At 41.9% G+C, this 16,297-nt stretch overlaps 1 long non-coding RNA gene and 1 other non-coding gene across 4 annotated transcripts in view; both read left to right on the forward strand.

Moving 5' to 3' along the window:
- Nucleotides 1-6,151, forward strand: part of LOC110395030 — a 19,182-nt gene extending 13,031 nt beyond the window's left edge. For 2 of the 3 annotated variants that reach the window (XR_002436111.1, XR_002436113.1), the window contains one exon: nucleotides 1,948-4,112. This is a non-coding gene — a long non-coding RNA (uncharacterized LOC110395030). Of the gene's footprint in view, nucleotides 1-1,947; nucleotides 4,113-6,016 lie in introns of those variants that run through there. The other variant, XR_002436112.1, reaches the window with a different exon arrangement.
- TRNAE-UUC lies at nucleotides 4,665-4,736 on the forward strand. Its single transcript has one exon. It is a non-coding gene; the product is annotated as a tRNA-Glu (tRNA).

Genomic DNA, 16,297 nt, shown 5'->3' on the forward strand with positions numbered 1-16,297 from the left:
CTTACACCTGGCAAATCAAGAGAGATTTCACTGATGTCATTATTGTTATACCGTTACAGGCTTAGTGTGAACCGGAGAAGAATCCTGTCTATTGTTACAGACATCCTTCATTATTCTGAGTAAGTATGACTTCTATCCCTTCTTTCTAAAAAAAAAAAAAAAAAAAAAAAAAAAGGCAAAACAAACAAATGAACAAAAAACCACCTGCCTTAGGTTAGACACAATGCCTGGGCTCAGTGGGAGTTTAAATTCTAATCTCCCACCATGGTAAGAGTCAAATAAGTCTGAGTTAGTTAGTCCTGTTATTTGTGCTTTATGAGCACTGGACGTCTAAATCTGATATTTTCCTCAGTCTCACCTGAAGTACATCTAAATATACAGACAAATACATTGTAATGTAACTGAGACTGAGTGCAGGATGAAAGCATACAACTCAGGAGACTTGAGACCTTCCCTGCTGAAGACCGCAGAGTCTTTTTTATGGATTTACCTAAGACAACCTGATCTAGCTGTAGCTGTCCTTGTTCATTGCAGGGGGTTTGGACGAGATGGCCTTTATGGGTCCTTTCCAACTCAAATGATTCTATGATAAATCAATATCTGAATACATAAAGAAGATATATTAAAATCAGTTAAAAACAATGATGTGTATTAATTTATTAACTTCTGGAATAAAGTTTCTTCATATGAATGTATTCATTTCATTGAAATCTTTGGGGAAAGGCAAGCATAATCTGTGACTAAACTAAAGCTGTAGAGGTTCTAACTGTCAATATCCAGAGACCACTGATATCAGAAGTTCAATTTGTTCATAAAATCATATACATAATTTATTTATAAGTTTATATAATACACTTATATATATTTATATTATATTATATTTAAATATATAGATGCATTTATAAGTTTCTATGATACTTAGTTGCAGATATAAAAGAGTGAAATCATATATTTTAAGATGAGAGCATCTCTTCAAGTCACTGAATAGGAAAGAGAAGGCTGAATCTAAATAGAGCTAAGAAGGAGGGCATCTAAACTAAACTTCTAAATTTGAGCTCTTTGGAGTTATTTTTTTTTTCCCAGGAAAAAGTGAATTGCTGAATCCTTGAGGCTTTAAAATTTGATCTAAACAAGACATTAGAAAGTACAGGAAACAATATTTAATTGGCAGGAAAATTGCAAGACGACTTTTTCCTTTCTAATGACTAATTCTGTTATTATCAGTGCTTTGCCATGCAAAGAGCACAAAAGACTGCCACTATGATTAGTTACAAGGTAATGACCCAGGTCCTGTTCTATTTCATGGTGCCTTTTCTTAAATTGATAACAAAAAGAAAAAAAGAAAGAGAAAATATTGCTTCAGTGCTTTATTCATGAAGGAGTTCCTGATGATGAGCTTCGTGAAGAGCATCCCCTGTGCTGCAGAGACAGATGTTTTCTGTGGCCCTGATTCAATAAAGCAATCCTATTCAGGAGAGTGGTTAAGCCAGAGAATATCCCTATAACCTGAGGATGAGAATATGACAAATTTTCAGTACTAAAAAGATCTAAAAATGTGTGCTTTAATGTGACTTCTTTGACTGACATTCAGCTTCCCTCAGAATTATCCAGGGAGGAATTGAAAACAGGTTGAGGGGGCCTGAATGAATGTACAAACTTTTATAGACCTGATTTTTCCATTACCTATGAACTGCACAGAGTCTCAGACTGACTTCAGGCCAGAATATTCCAAATTTGGTGATTATTTCTCCCAATCCAGTTCTAAATCTCCAACTCAAGGCCTTCTCTGACACAGGTAATCAATGTCCACGTGAACTGTGACTGTGGAGTTTATTACTTTTGTTGTTCCTTGTAAGTCCAAAATCAAGACCTGGATGACACTCCTGGTGTGTTGTGATGGTTTGTATACATTTTTTACTAAAAGGTTTCTTATTTTTTTCTTTTCAGCTCTGAAATTTTCAGCTGTGTTGCCGCAGATGTAGGATGACCAAATCAAAGAAGTTCTTCATGATCACTTTTCCAACAGATTGTGCCAGAGACACTGTGAGGTGATGACACGGCTGAGAGCCAGACCCTGTGAGTTTCTAAGTACCTTCTGCTCCCAGTGACAGCTTTGGAGGGTGAAAGCATTCAGCACTGAAGATGATCTTGTTCTCTTCATAGTTTACTTCTTGTATAGTCATTCTTATCATTGTAGAATATCTAAAACGCACAATAGTACTTTTCTCTGCCTTAAACATATCCCACAACCTATTTCTGTGAACCAGAGTGGATGCAGCTACTTCAGCCAAGGTGGAAACACGCTGGCAGTGGCCAATCTTGATGACTGACCTTTGTTCTGTTATAAACACCATTAATTCATACAGGGTCCATATGGCAATTTTCTTCCTCCCCCTTCTCCCTTTCCTTCTTCTGACTGTCCAAAAGTCTGGAGTTTTGTATGTCTTTTGCAGTGCATCCCCACGAGTATTTCAGTTCTGTTGGCACTTTCCATAGCAGTATTAATAATGACATTTAGCTGGCATGAGGCCAGTTGTAAAAGTTTATGGAGTAATTTTGTAATAGAGCTGCAAGAGCTTAGCAAAAACCCAGCAGGTGAACAAGATTTCTCCCTCACTCCTTTAAAATAAAAGCTCTCCCATTCTGCAAGCTTTGCGAAGCCTTTGCACCACAGTTTCTTGGAAGCAAGATGTGCATATTTTAATGTGACAGGTCTAGGAACCAGTGTTCTCCTGTGGCACTCCCACCTCCAGCTGCAAGGCTGTACCCCTGGTCCCATCCCGAGCCATGCTCAGTACAAACACTGAATATAAAATTGCTGCTTTCCCCTTGCCCTCCGCCTTCCAGCTGCATATTCCCACCCTGGTTCCCTGCTTGGAGCAATGATTTAATAATTATATTTACAATAATCATCAGCGCCTCTGTCTGCCCTCCCCCTCCCAGCTGCAGTTTCCCACCCTTATTTCTCTTCTGTGCCATGATTAATACGTATGTTTAAAATAAAACTCATTGTCTCCTTCTCCCTTTCTCCTCCCAGCTGTGGATTCCTCCCCACCTCCACCTTATCCAGATTTTCAGCCCTGGTTTGTAGGTAGATTTAACAGAAAAAATGGAACCTCTGTCAATGTTGCCTCTTCATGCTGACTGCCATTTCTCCATTTCAGTTTGAATAGTGGGTTTCAATACAAAATCAGATTGTAGCTGCCAGTGGTTCTGTCATCAAGCCAATGAACTTTCTCAAGAGCTTGGGAAGATTCCACTGTATTTGACTCTTTTCTGCCAGTGTCTTGGCTGTGAGAGACAAAATCCTGAAAGGTCAGGCTGTAGCTTGGACTGCACTCCTGTGTGGAGGATGTGAAGGCTATCCTAGTACCTCCTGGTTCAGCTGTATGTGACCAAACTACAGAACCACAGAATAACAAAATAGCTGAGGCTGGCAGGCACCTCTGGAGATCACCTGGGTCGACCTCATGCTTTGAATAGTGTTAGCTACAGCAGGTATCTCAGGGCTGTGTCTAATCAGGTTTGAACATCTCTGAGACTGGAGACTCCATAGCCTCTCTGGGCAACCTGTGCCAGTCTTCAACTGCACTCACAGTAAAGCAGTTTTTCTTAAGCTTGAACAGAATGTCCTATATTTTAGTTTATGTCTGTTTTTCTTGTCCTATTAATGGACACTGCGGAGAAGAGTCTGGTTCCATATTTTTTATACCTTCCATCAGGCATTTGTACATCTGAGCCTTCCCTTTTCCAGAGTGAAGAGTTCCAGTGCTCTCAGCCTTTCCTCGTAGGAGTGATGTGCTCCAATCCCTTAATCATTTTTGTGGCTCTTCATTAGACTCTCTGCAGTACATCCAGGTCTCTCTTGCACTGGGGATCCCAGAACTAGATTCAGCACTCCAGGTGTGGCCACACCAGTGCTGAGCAGATGAGCAAGATCACCTCCTTCAGCCTGCTGGGAGGAACGTGCTGAGAGGGATGTGTTTCCAGGAGGCCATTGGCATTCTTTGTCAAAAAGGCACATTGCTGACTCATGTTAGGCTTGTCCACCAGTAGCCCCAAAGGCCTTTTCTGCAAAGCTGCCTTCCACCTTGTCCTGGTGGATGTGTTCAAGGCTGGACGTGGCTCTGGGCAGCCTGGTCTAGTGGTTGGCAACCCTGCACTCAGCAAGGGGGTTGAAACTCAATGATCTTTGAGGTCCTTTTCAACCCAAGCCATTCTGTGATTCTGGTGCATTCTTCCCTGAGTGAAGCACTTTCCTTTTCCCCTTCTTGAACTTGGTGGGGTACCTGTTGGCCCATTTCTCCTTTCTGTCAAGGTCTCATGGAACAGCAGTTCATGGTGTAGCAGCTACTCCTCTCAGTTTTGCATCATCTGCAAATTTGCTGGGAGTACACTCTGCCACACTAGTCAGGTCGTTAATAAAGATGTCAAACAGGTCTAGACCCATTATCAAACCTTGGAGTACACCACCAGTGACTTGCCTCTGTCATACCAAGGAACACAGTCCTTGAAACTCAACTGTTCAGCCAGTTTCTGTTCACCTCTCAGACCATTTACCTCAATGATTTCTAGCTCATACTTTTTCAGCTTTTCTATGAGGATATTATGGGAGACAGTGTTGAAAACCTTGCTTAAGTCAAGATAAGAACTAGCCATTGTCTTCCCACATGGTCTAGCGGTTAGGATTTCTGGTTTTCACCCAGGCAGCCCGGGTTCGACTCCCGGTGTGGGAAATCCTTTAGTGTTTCATGTGCATAGTACCTGTTTTGGGGCTTCTGTGGATAAGAAAAACACTGGCCTTGACAGGAGGCAGTGGCATGCACAGACAGGAGCAAGCAAGAGAAGTTCCCATGAGTTATAAAGTACAATTTTAAGGGTCCGTCTTGGGGCCAGCACTCCTCAACATCTTTATTGATGACATAGATGATGGGGATTGAGTGCACCCTCAGCATGTTCGCTGATGACATCAGCCAAGCTGAGTGGTGCAGCTGACACAACACAAGGAAGGCATGCCATTAAGAGGGACCTGGAAAGGCTTAAGAAGTGGGTCCATGTGAACCTAATGAGGCTCAACAAGGCCAAGTGCAAACTGTTGCACTAGGGTCAGGGCAATCCCAGATATGTGTGCGAATTGAGAGAAGAAATCAGCAGGGCAGCCCTGTGGAGAAGGACATGGGGGTACTCAACGGATGAGAACTTGGACATGAGACAGCAGAATGCTCTGGCAGCCCAGAAGGCCAGCAGGACTCTGGGCTGCATCAGAAGAGAGGAGGCTAGTAGAATGAGGGAGGTGATTGTCCGCCTCTACTCTGCCCTTGTGAGGCCCCACTGGAGTACCGTGTCCAGGCCTGGGGCTTTCAAAACAAGAGGGATGTGGAGCTGTTGGAGTGGGTTCAGAGAAGGGCTGTGAAGATGTTCACATGGCTGGAGCACCTCTCCTATGAAGAAAGGTTAAGGGAGTTGGTCTTGTGTAGCTTGGAGAAGGCTCCTGGGAGACTTCATTGTGGTCTTCCAGTACTTGAAGGGAGGTCAGGGAGCTCATAAGCAGGACGGAGACTGACTTTTTACACGGTCTTGTAATGATGGGACAAGGGAGAATGGCTTTAAACCAAAAGAGGGGAGATTTAGATTAGAAATGAGGAGAAAATCTTTTACTCAGAGAGTGGTGAGACACCGGAACAGGTTGACCAAGGAAGTGGTGGATGCCCCATCTGGAGGCATTCAGGGCCAGGTTGGACTTAGACAGCTTGATTTAGTGGTTGGCAACCCTGTCCACTGCAGAGGGGTTGTAACTAGACAGTCTTTAAGGTCCCTTCCAACCTGAGTCATTCTGTGATTCTTCAGCTGCTCTCCTCTCATTCCATGGGCTAATCATCTGAGCATAAAAGGCTGATTAGGTATGATTTCCTCTTTGTAAATGTTGATGACACCATGTTCATGATTCCCAGTCACCTTCTTATCTCTTCTATGTTTAGAAATGATTTCCAGTATTATTTGCTCTTTTGCATTTAAGGAATTGAAGTGAGGATGACCAGCCTGTAGTTCCAAGAAGAGCTTGAAGATGGCAACTTTCCTGAAGATAGTGGCATTTGTTCTTTAGGAACCTTTCCTGACCACCATGTTCTCTCCCCTCCCCTCCCCTCCCCTCCCCTCCCCTCCAACCTCCCAAGCTGTCATCATGTGGCCCCCATGCCGGGCTTCAGGTGATCCTACTGCTTTCTAACACAAAATGTAATCCATGCAGCTTCTGTACTGTCATTTGGGATGTGCATCAGCCTTCTTAGGAATGCCAAAGCTGCTTGAAGCATAATACTTGAACAGAAATTGGGTGATACCCACTAATTTGTCCCATGAAAACCAGCTCTGTCAACATATCTTGGAATGGGGCCACGATCTCCTTGTCTACTTTGGAGCGAGCGCACTCCTAGAGATGCTGATAAGGAAAATCCATGGCATATTGCAGCTGTATTTTATAACACTGAATTGGAGTCATGGAAAGTAAAGATGGATAGAAATTACATGCTGCCAGACAGTACTGGGTGAGTTATTATAATTGCTATTTCGTCATTAAGAATTAAATAAAAATAAAAAGCTTCTGTTCCACAGTGTTTCTAGTGGGCTGAAAGAGATCAACGTCTCATCTTTCACCTAAATAGGAATCCATAGTCTCCCTCAGCTATTCTCATTTCTGAGTCACTCTCTAGCTGAGACAGCATTCCAGAAAGAGAAAAAAATATCCTTGGTCAAAACAAAGTTCTTATTCTCTTCTCTGGCTGGACAAGCTCTGTGGAAGAAGTGGCTGCTAAGAGAGGGAAAGAAGAAAAGCCAGTGTTATGCTGCCTTGGGACCACTCTGCCTTCTGGAACAGGGAAAGTTGGAACGGCTTTGCATCTTGAAGAAATGTGCACTCCGCTCCATTGGCCTCTACTGGCCCTATCTCACCTCTCCCCTTATGTCTTTTCAGCATGCTGTTCTCCAGACCCATAACATGTATCTGTGGAACAAAGAGTGAATTAGTGAACAGACTTATGCAGTAAGCCCAGACAGAAAACCGTCTAAGGTTACAGTTTTCACCACAAGAGAGACCTTTGACCGTATGGTCCAAGTATAGCAGTGGAACAAACTTCCAGTGGTTGCAGAAAGCTGCAGGTCAGGGTAACCACAATGTATTGAAAACTCACCAAATACTCATTAATCAGAAGCAAGGAGTCTTTTTTTCAATGACTAGATCAGTGTCATCTGGTAGAAATACTTAAGGTCCCTCAGTATTTGTTAGTTGCCAGCAATTTGTAGCTGGAAGAGTAACACCTGCAATAGCTAAGGATGGAGTTCAGCTCACACTGTAATCTGCTTTATGGCCTCATCCAAAGTCCAACAAAGCTGGGAGGGAGACTTTGGCTTCAATTGTCTTTCACTCAGGCATTAATCTATTGGACCATAACTATCTCAGACAAATTCCTTTTATATCAAAATGCCCCCTGAAGCTACCTTCTTTTTTATTGTTTCCTCAAAGTACATCCAGCTGTTCCTGTACTTGCATCAGTACAATTTGCCCTAGACATTCCAATGGAAAATTGTGTGCATATATGTCAGTAACAGCTGACTCGTTTTCTTCAAACTGCCCTTATTTCAAATCTGATGGAAATGTAGAGAAAGTGATTTGCTCATCCTAGCTTTATTAGCTCACTATTTTTAAGATTATTAACATTATTTAGTTCTGCTCGATCTGTTTTAAATTCAGTTTCTTTGCTCATACAAATATGTTGTTAAGCAATGCATTATTTGGAACCGTAAATGACCAACAAATTTTAAACACATATTAGGACAGCATAACGCAAAGAGCAAGTGGCAGTGATCTCTTCACTACTTATAACTGCTGTTGGTTGCATGACATGATGATAATAACAGTTTGCATTTCTGTAGAATATTTAGCTTCAGAAAAAATCTTGAAGGATGCTGGACTGTGCTTGGGTAATTTATGAATTCCATATGTTTATAAGTGTCTTTAAATACTGTGACGGATTTACAGTATGAAAATGCATTTGGTCCTAGGAGGTGCCGACTGTCCACAGGCAAGGAGGGATACAATCACATTTAGGATTGCTGCAAATGCCATCCACTTTGATGCTGTACATCTGTGCAGCTGTTGAATTCAGCAAATTCTGCCCACTGGGGCAGGATGTGTCCCAGGCAGGATATGGAAGAGAATTGAAACTCCAGGAAACAGAGTCAAAAAATTTCTGAAGGAGATATGGAACAGGATTAATAGCAAGGGACATGCTGGGAAAGTTACAGAAATGCCACTCAAGTTCTCTGATGAAGGATGGAAAACTTCTAGATAACATTGGTTGTCTGCTACAATCTACAGTAAACATACCATTTTCAGAACCTTTTAATCTTTTGTTCTAAAAAATAAGCTGTGATGTGGTGTTAAGAAGTTTGCTTCATAGAAGCTTCCATGAAAGTACTGTTCAGCCTAAAAGGACCTTGCAGGATGAGGCTGACAGTTTCAAAGGTTACTTCAATCCAAGACCTAGGCTTAGGCCAGGTGAATTAGAGCTTTTCTCTCAGGGAGGGAAGAGATGTCCTCCAAGGAACCAGAATATCGGGCACAAAAATAATTCACCCAATAAAACTTATCCAAGATTGAGCCCAGGGTGTCCAGGATGAGAGGCTGGAAACTCTGCTCTCTGTTCATATGAGTGCTTGAAAAGTGGGAAACATTTTGATGTTTTCAGTCATCACTTTTCATTGCTCCTGTTCCAAATGGAAACATTTTGGACTGTTGAAGTGCCCAGACCATCTGACTTAACATTCATCTACATCTCTGGATGACAAGGAAGGTGCTGTAGCTTGGATGTTGCAGGCTGACGTTCATCACTGTGGCTTCAGGTACATGGCCTTGTGCTTGGCCCTGGAGTATGCTGGCTCCTGTGGGTAACTACAAGGCCTTCCCAGAGGAGGGTTTTTCCAGTTGTTGGGAGAGTGGTGAGGCCAAGGGAAGCCTGGAATTTGGAGGCCAGAGAGCATAGGCAACCTGTTAAAAACTTTCATGATGGAATGTGCTTTTGTTGAGAAAACAGACTTATGTTGAGCTGATTAAAAAAAAAATTATTTAAAAAATCAGTTAGGTCAGCTGAATAACCCTAAATGCACGGAAAATGCTAAAGTAGTTTAAGATTATTTTATTATTTTTTGTTTATTATTATTTTTACTGGTGGAGGACTGACATGCTTTATGACATAAAGATTCTTGAAAGATCATTTAGACTGAATTAAAATAATCAGCCCTACTTAAAAACAAGTTTTTTTGTATTATGCAGCAGATGATATCATAGGCTCAAATAGAATCCAACAGACATTGGTATAGCCCGGGCAAGGCATTAGATATGAACCCTGTTTCTGTGGAATTCAATAGCAAAACTTCCACTGACTTCGCTAGCACCCAAAGTTCAATTCTTGCAAGTGATTTTTACATTCCTTCAACGGTGAACAAAATCCTTTCTTTTAACCATGAGAAAGTAGGACCACACCAATACAAGCAAAGCTGTTCTGTGAAACTTCCATTGTCAAAGGAAAGAAATAGCCATATAATTTAACATGATGATATCTGTTGTTCTAAGTGCATTCCTTGGTTCACATGAAGAGGTAGATGGAATGAGCGGGTTAATCTTCTTTGAGATATATGTTTTAATTTTTTTTTTAATATACTATTCAGAGTAAAATAATTTTCAACTCATCCTGTATTTGATTTCTCAGAGTCCTGGTAAACATAGAAATAAGTATTTGTGTAAGATGAATGTGGAACACTGTTTTCCATACTCTGACTCAATGATCATCTTAAAGTTATAGTTAAACAGCACTCACATTAAAAGATAAATCAGGGCTTTAGCAGTGTCCTAAACAATAGACTTCTCTGAAACAATCTGCATGTTTAAATAAAGTCACACTAAAGTGTCTGCATTTATCTGAGTTTTTGCTTTCCAGATAATGAAATTGTAGGGATAGCACTGATATCACTGAAACTCTTTTAATTACCGGCAACAATAAAGTAACACCAAAAGAAGTAATAATAAATAAACTGAAATAGAAATAACAAAGAAAAATCAACAAAAAACTATGGATTTTTACTGAAAACCAAATTTTAATTTTCTTGAGATAAAATCTGATATTAGAAAAGAAATAATTTCATTTGTTTAAAATATTTTTTTTTGAAAAAAATCCTTATCAGTTTGAAGTTTCAAAAAATGCAAATACTGCCATTTGCATTTTTCAGCCAGCTGTCTCTGACACACAGTGCAACACGTGAGGAAATGTGCACCGAAAGTACCTTAATTAGCTGGAAGTTGGGTATGTGAAACCCCAGGTATGTCTTTCTGTAATGGTGCTACCAACATAGATACTCCACTCAACAGTGTCAAGAGCTTTTTCTTCTTCCATCTTTGCTTATTTCTCTCAGTGCTCCTAATACCACATCAGCCATTAATTAAATTTTTCCGTTCACTTAAGCATTTCATTGCATGTTTGTCCTCTTCTGTCAGATCCTTCTTTCTCTAACTTGCCTCTGCTCAGAAACACTCACTGATTCCAAACAACCCCAAAACTGAGACAGTGCAAACCTGAGATGGAAACATATTCTGCACCTTTACAGTGCCTTCACAAGCTCTTGAATCTCTATCCTTCTACTGCAACCTAAATTCTAAAGGGCACCCAAGGTCCAGGACTCCCATAACTCACTTTTAGTAGATTAAAACAAAATACTCAAGTGGAAGAAGCTGCATCTCTCTATTTTCAAGACCCAGATCCATAACTCTTGTGCATCAGCTTTCTTTAGGAACAACCATCCTACCTTGTCAGACAGATGACCTCCTTCCACTTCCCTCCTGCTTGTTTTGATTCAAGGAATGACCATCATATGATGGCACTTATGGTGTTTCACTTGATTTACTATAGTTTCTGAGATCCCAGCATACAAAGCACTACTTAGTCTGACAATTTGACATTCATTAGAGATGTCTATGTATGAAATACTGCACTAGAGGGCAATGAAGGGCTGAGGTAGTGTTGTCTTACCTTCTTCACCAGTCACTTACCTGTAAAAGTTAATGTGGGAAGGACTACGTCATGAGGAGGAAGGAAAGAGTGTTTAACCTTTGTATAAGGAGCATAAAGGCATAGTGACGCCTCATCTTGAAAATCTGTAACGAAAATTGTTGTTGTACGTTATATATGACAGAGACATAAAATGAGAGTATATACCAAATGTGGTATCAAGGCTGTGGCGTGAAGGGGAGCTGCATTATGGGGCTGCTGGAACAACATAGTGGAAGAGAAAAGGGTAAAATAAGAGAAATGGGAGAAATTTTGAAAACAACATTACTCCAGGAACTGAAGTATTCTGATAACGGAGAGTGCAATGCTATTGTAGAAGAAAGCAAATGAGTAAAGTAAATGCGGTAACAGCAAAAACAGGATGGGCAGAGATGATCTGATTTATGTTTCAACTCAAATGACATAGACAAATACATTCCCAGCTATCTATTGGATAACAGCAAAAAGAATCACCTCCCATTTTGACCCTCTTTACAGTGTGCTGTGTGAATAGGCTCCTGGTCCAGGAGTGCAGAGGTTTGTCTGCCTTGACACACACTGCCCCTGCTTCCCTTTGTAGACTTCATTCGGTGCTCTCCTGGAAACAGACACAGAGCTGAAAATACACAGATCTCTAAATGGATGAGAAAATGCCAAAGACCACTTCCTAGACAAAATGGAGAGAGCCAGCAGTCATCACAGGTTTGAGGTCTGAAGGTTATGTGCTTAGGATTTTCCCCTGTGCTCAAGGTCTAAGAATACTCTTTAAATTTCTTCCCAATATCTTGTATGTTGGTTTTGCACGTGCAGTCTTTAAAAAAGAATGAAAAAGTACGTAAGAAAAACACAAGGTCTTGCATGTAAACTCAAGGTTTACTTGGACAAGTGGGTATGCCTCCAGCTCATCTTGCATCACCTCCTGCTGGAGTCTGGCACATCTGCTTTCCCTGGTTTGGTATGTTTAGGGTGCAGAAAGGGCACTAAGGAAGATTTTTTCTTAAGACTATCTACTGCTACTAGTCAGTCTTCTAGAACGACATGGATTAGCAACAGATGTTTCCTCAGTGGTACAATGGAAAACATTTTTTTTTTGAAGAAGAAAAGGACGTATTTCTCTGGACTTGGTACAGTCTGCTATGGTTTGGGTATGGTCTTCATCCACAATAGCTTTGGTAACAACACATATAATATAAGACAACAATCTTGCCTTCAGTTATTCAAGAGAAACCTGACTCCACTCCTGAGACAAAACAGCTCTGGCCAAAGGAAGTTCAGCTGGCTTCTTCTTTCTCTGAAAAACAGACCGCACAATTGTGGTGGATAAAAGAGTAGCAAAAAAATTAAGAGATCATTTTCAGACAAATATCTTTTTTTTTTCCTGAAATACAGTCTTGTTCCCAGTCCACCCACTCTTGCAATATGAACTACTGCATATGCTTCATGAAATTACCATCTATTGCTCAGTTGTTTATTTTTGCAATCACTGGATTTTATTTCATTTGTTTGCCTTTTGACCCTCTTTTGATTATTGAGAGTTTTAATGATCAAGGGATTGCTAGGTTAGAGTCTCTTTAATGCAATGTTCTTCCCAAAGAAAATTGTAAGAATTTCACTGACAGTATTGATACTCTGATTTACTCCCACAACAAAACAAGTACTAAAATTACAAGCATGGGATTTTAAGTATTCTGCTAACTTTCTTATACTGTTTTTTTTTTTTATCACCTCTTTCTGAAATTCATTTAAAACTTGAAACCCAGTCATGTGGTTTATCTTAGATTTTTAAAAAATCTATCATCTTGAATTTTTCCAGTAACTTTGCTGAGTCAGGTTTGTTGACCCCTGTAGCTGCTTTTTGTTAAACAATCTGCTGAACTGGACAATGCACATTTGAGCAAAATGTTAGACTTGAAATGCCACCAAGTATATTCTGTTTCTGAAACACTCTGTTATTCTAAATCACTCAGTGATTTGAAAGTCAATAGGATGAAGCTCAGAAGACATGAAAGAACTAGATTTACTGTTAATCTGATATTTGGAAGTGACATTTCTTTCTGCATGTGGATGCTGAAAAAGCTGCCAAAACCAGACTTTATTAAAATATCATGAATACTAGTTCCTCTAATCCCCAAGTACAACACTGCTTGATAAAAATAATATAATCTTCAGTCCCTTCTCTCCACCATCTTTTGTTTTATACCAGTTATTTGTAAAAGGAAATGTCTGACTATTTAAATTGGAATAGTTGGTTCACTATTTGATTAATTTATTCTCCCTCTGCATTACCAGTCTGGATTTAAACAGCAGGTCATTGTGTTCTGATTATCTCATGTTTTAATCCTTTTGCTTTTGTCTTTTCTCTGTCTACATGAACCTCATTCCTCCTCTCATAAGAACATCTATGCTTTTACCACTGCACTCAAAAGTGACCCTTGTCCTCTTTGGCATAATCCAAGGGGATTCATGGGCTAGATGGAGCATCTGGGTGCAGATGTCCATGGCCAGATCCATTGTTTTGACTGCAGATCATTCCAAGCTGAGAAGTGTAACAGGTCACATCCTTCAGTGCCTTGGTGCTAAGTGATAGCACTGTGTGATATGGGCTTCTGTTCAACATGAAAACTGGCTCCAATTGAATTCTGCAAACAATTATTAAAGGTTCATAGGCATCTTCTTCCTTCATTGACTGTAAAAACAACAACAAGCAAAACGTAGATAGTACAAAATGTCAGACAGCCAACCAAGAAGCACAGTTTAGCTACCATGCGGCGTTGTATAGAGGCCAAGCTGTGTTGTAGGACAAAATCTGTCTGAAGTCAATTTGGCTATTGCTCATACTGGACTTCCCTGGGCAAGACTGCCAACTCTCTGCCCTACACTTAATCATGGCTGGTGTTTTTTAGGTCTCATCTGCCCCTGAGTAACTGGTATCTGAGGATTTGATTGCTGCTTGTAACCAGTGCTTTCCTCAAGAAAATCATGGTGATACTGACAGCAAGACTTCAGAGATGCTCCTGCATCCCTGTGTGCCAGCAGTCAGAATTGCCTTCTGCTGTAATTCTTGCACCCAACACTTCAGGCCATCAAGGTCTCCCTGTCACCAGCCAAGCATTAGACTGCTCCAGCTGGATATCACATAGGCCGTTTCAGACTGAGAACATTCAGATTTTTGTCATACGGTCCAGACTTTTTCCATGTCGACTGGGTTTGTGTTCAGATGCAACACAGTGCTGGAAAGATGAAGGAACCAAAACTTTTGTGTGTTCTTGGTTGAAGGGCTTGGCAGGGCATAATTTGTAACAGCAGCATATTGTTCTTACTTGGCTTTAAATCTTAGCACTGCGCTTACTCAAGCAACTATCTGAAACCCCAGAGCTTGAGATGAAAGATGATGGCCCTCAGACATCTGACAACAGTGTTCAGTGCTGGCTGTGGCACAGAGCTGATCACCTTCCAGTTGGGACCTGCCTGCTGTGAGGGCACAGTGCCAGCGCCATGTTCAGAGGCACTGGTAGGTCTGTTGGACGTTTGAATCATAGAATCATAGAATCATAGAATCATAGAAAGTGCTTCACTCAGGGAATAATGCACCAGAATTACACAGAATCACAAAATGGCCTGGGTTGAAAAGGACCTCAAAGATCATTGAGTTTCAACCCCCCTGCTGAGGGCAGGGTTGCCAACCACTAGACCAGGCTGCCCAGAGCCACATCCAGCCTGGCCTTGAATGCTTCCAGGGATGGGGCATCTACAACCTCCCTGGGCAACGTGTTCCAGTGCGTCACCACCCTCTGAGTGAAAAACTTCCTCCTAATATCTAACCTAAATTTCCCCTGTCTCAGTTTAAAACCATTCCCCCTTGTCCTATCACTGTCCATCCTCATAAACAATCGCTTCCCCTCCTGTTTATATGCTCCCTTCAAGTATTGGAAGGCCACAATGAGGTCTCCCCGGAGCCTTCTCTTCTCCAAGCTAAACGAGCCCAGTTCCCTCAACCTTTCTTCATAGTAGAGGTGCTCCAGCCCTTCTGATCATCTCCGAACTCATTCCAAGAGCTCCACATCTTTCTTGTGCTGGGGGCCCCAGGCCTGGACACAGTACTCCAGATGGGGCCTCACAAGAGCTGAGTAGAGGGGGACAGTCCCCTCCCTCTCCCTGCTGGCCACTCCTGTTTTAACGCAGCCCAGGTAAAACAGGCATTCCAGGCTGCCAGCACATAGTGCTGGCTCATGTCCAGCTTCTCGTCCACGAAGACCCGCAAGTCCTTCTCCACAGGGCTGCTCTCGAGGTGTTCTTCCCCCAGTTTGTATAAATACCTGAGATTGCCCCGGCCCAAGTGCAGCACCTTTCATTTGGCTTTGTTGAACCTCATTAGGTTCACATGGGCCCACTTCTCCAGCCTGTCCAGGTCCCTCTGGATGGCTTTCCTTCCCTCCAGTGTATCAACTGCACCGCTCAGCTTGGTGTCATCTGCAAACTTGCTGAGGGTGCACTCGATTCCATTGTCTATGTCATTGATAAAGATGCTGAAGAGCACTGGTCCCAGGACTGAGCCTTGGGGGACACCTCTCGTGACCGGCCTCCACCCTGATATAAAACCATTGATCACAACCCTTTGGCTGTGACCAGCCAACCAGTTCTTAACCCACCAAACAGTTCATCCTTCAAATCCATAGCTCTCCAATTTGGAGAGAAGGATGTGGTGAGGGACCATGCCAAAGGCTGTGGAGAAGTCCAGGTAGATGACATCCGTTGCCCTTATCCCATCCACCAATGCCGTCACTCCATTATAGAAGGCCACCAGATTGGTCAGGCAAGATCTGCCCTTGGTGAAGCCATGCTGGCTGTCTCGGATCAACTCTTTGTCACGTATGTGCCTTGACATGTCCTTTAGGAGGATCTGCTTCATGATCTTCCCAGGCACAGAGGTGAGGCTCACCGGCCTGTAGTTCCCCGGGTCATCTTTTCTCCCTTTCTTAAAAATGGGAGTAATGTTTCCCTTTCTCTAGTCACTGGGGACTTCACCGGACAGCCATGATTTTTCAAATATGATGGAGAGCGGCTCGGCGACCACATCAGCCATCTCTCTCAGAACCCTAGGATGGATATCATCCGGCCCCATGGACTTACATACATTCAGTTTCATGAGGAGGTCTTGGACTTGTTCCACTGTTACAGTGGGACAGAGTCTGCTCCTCTCACCC

Source organism: Numida meleagris, chromosome 2 (genome assembly GCF_002078875.1).
Source record: "Numida meleagris isolate 19003 breed g44 Domestic line chromosome 2, NumMel1.0, whole genome shotgun sequence".
Lineage (NCBI taxonomy): Eukaryota > Metazoa > Chordata > Aves > Galliformes > Numididae > Numida > Numida meleagris.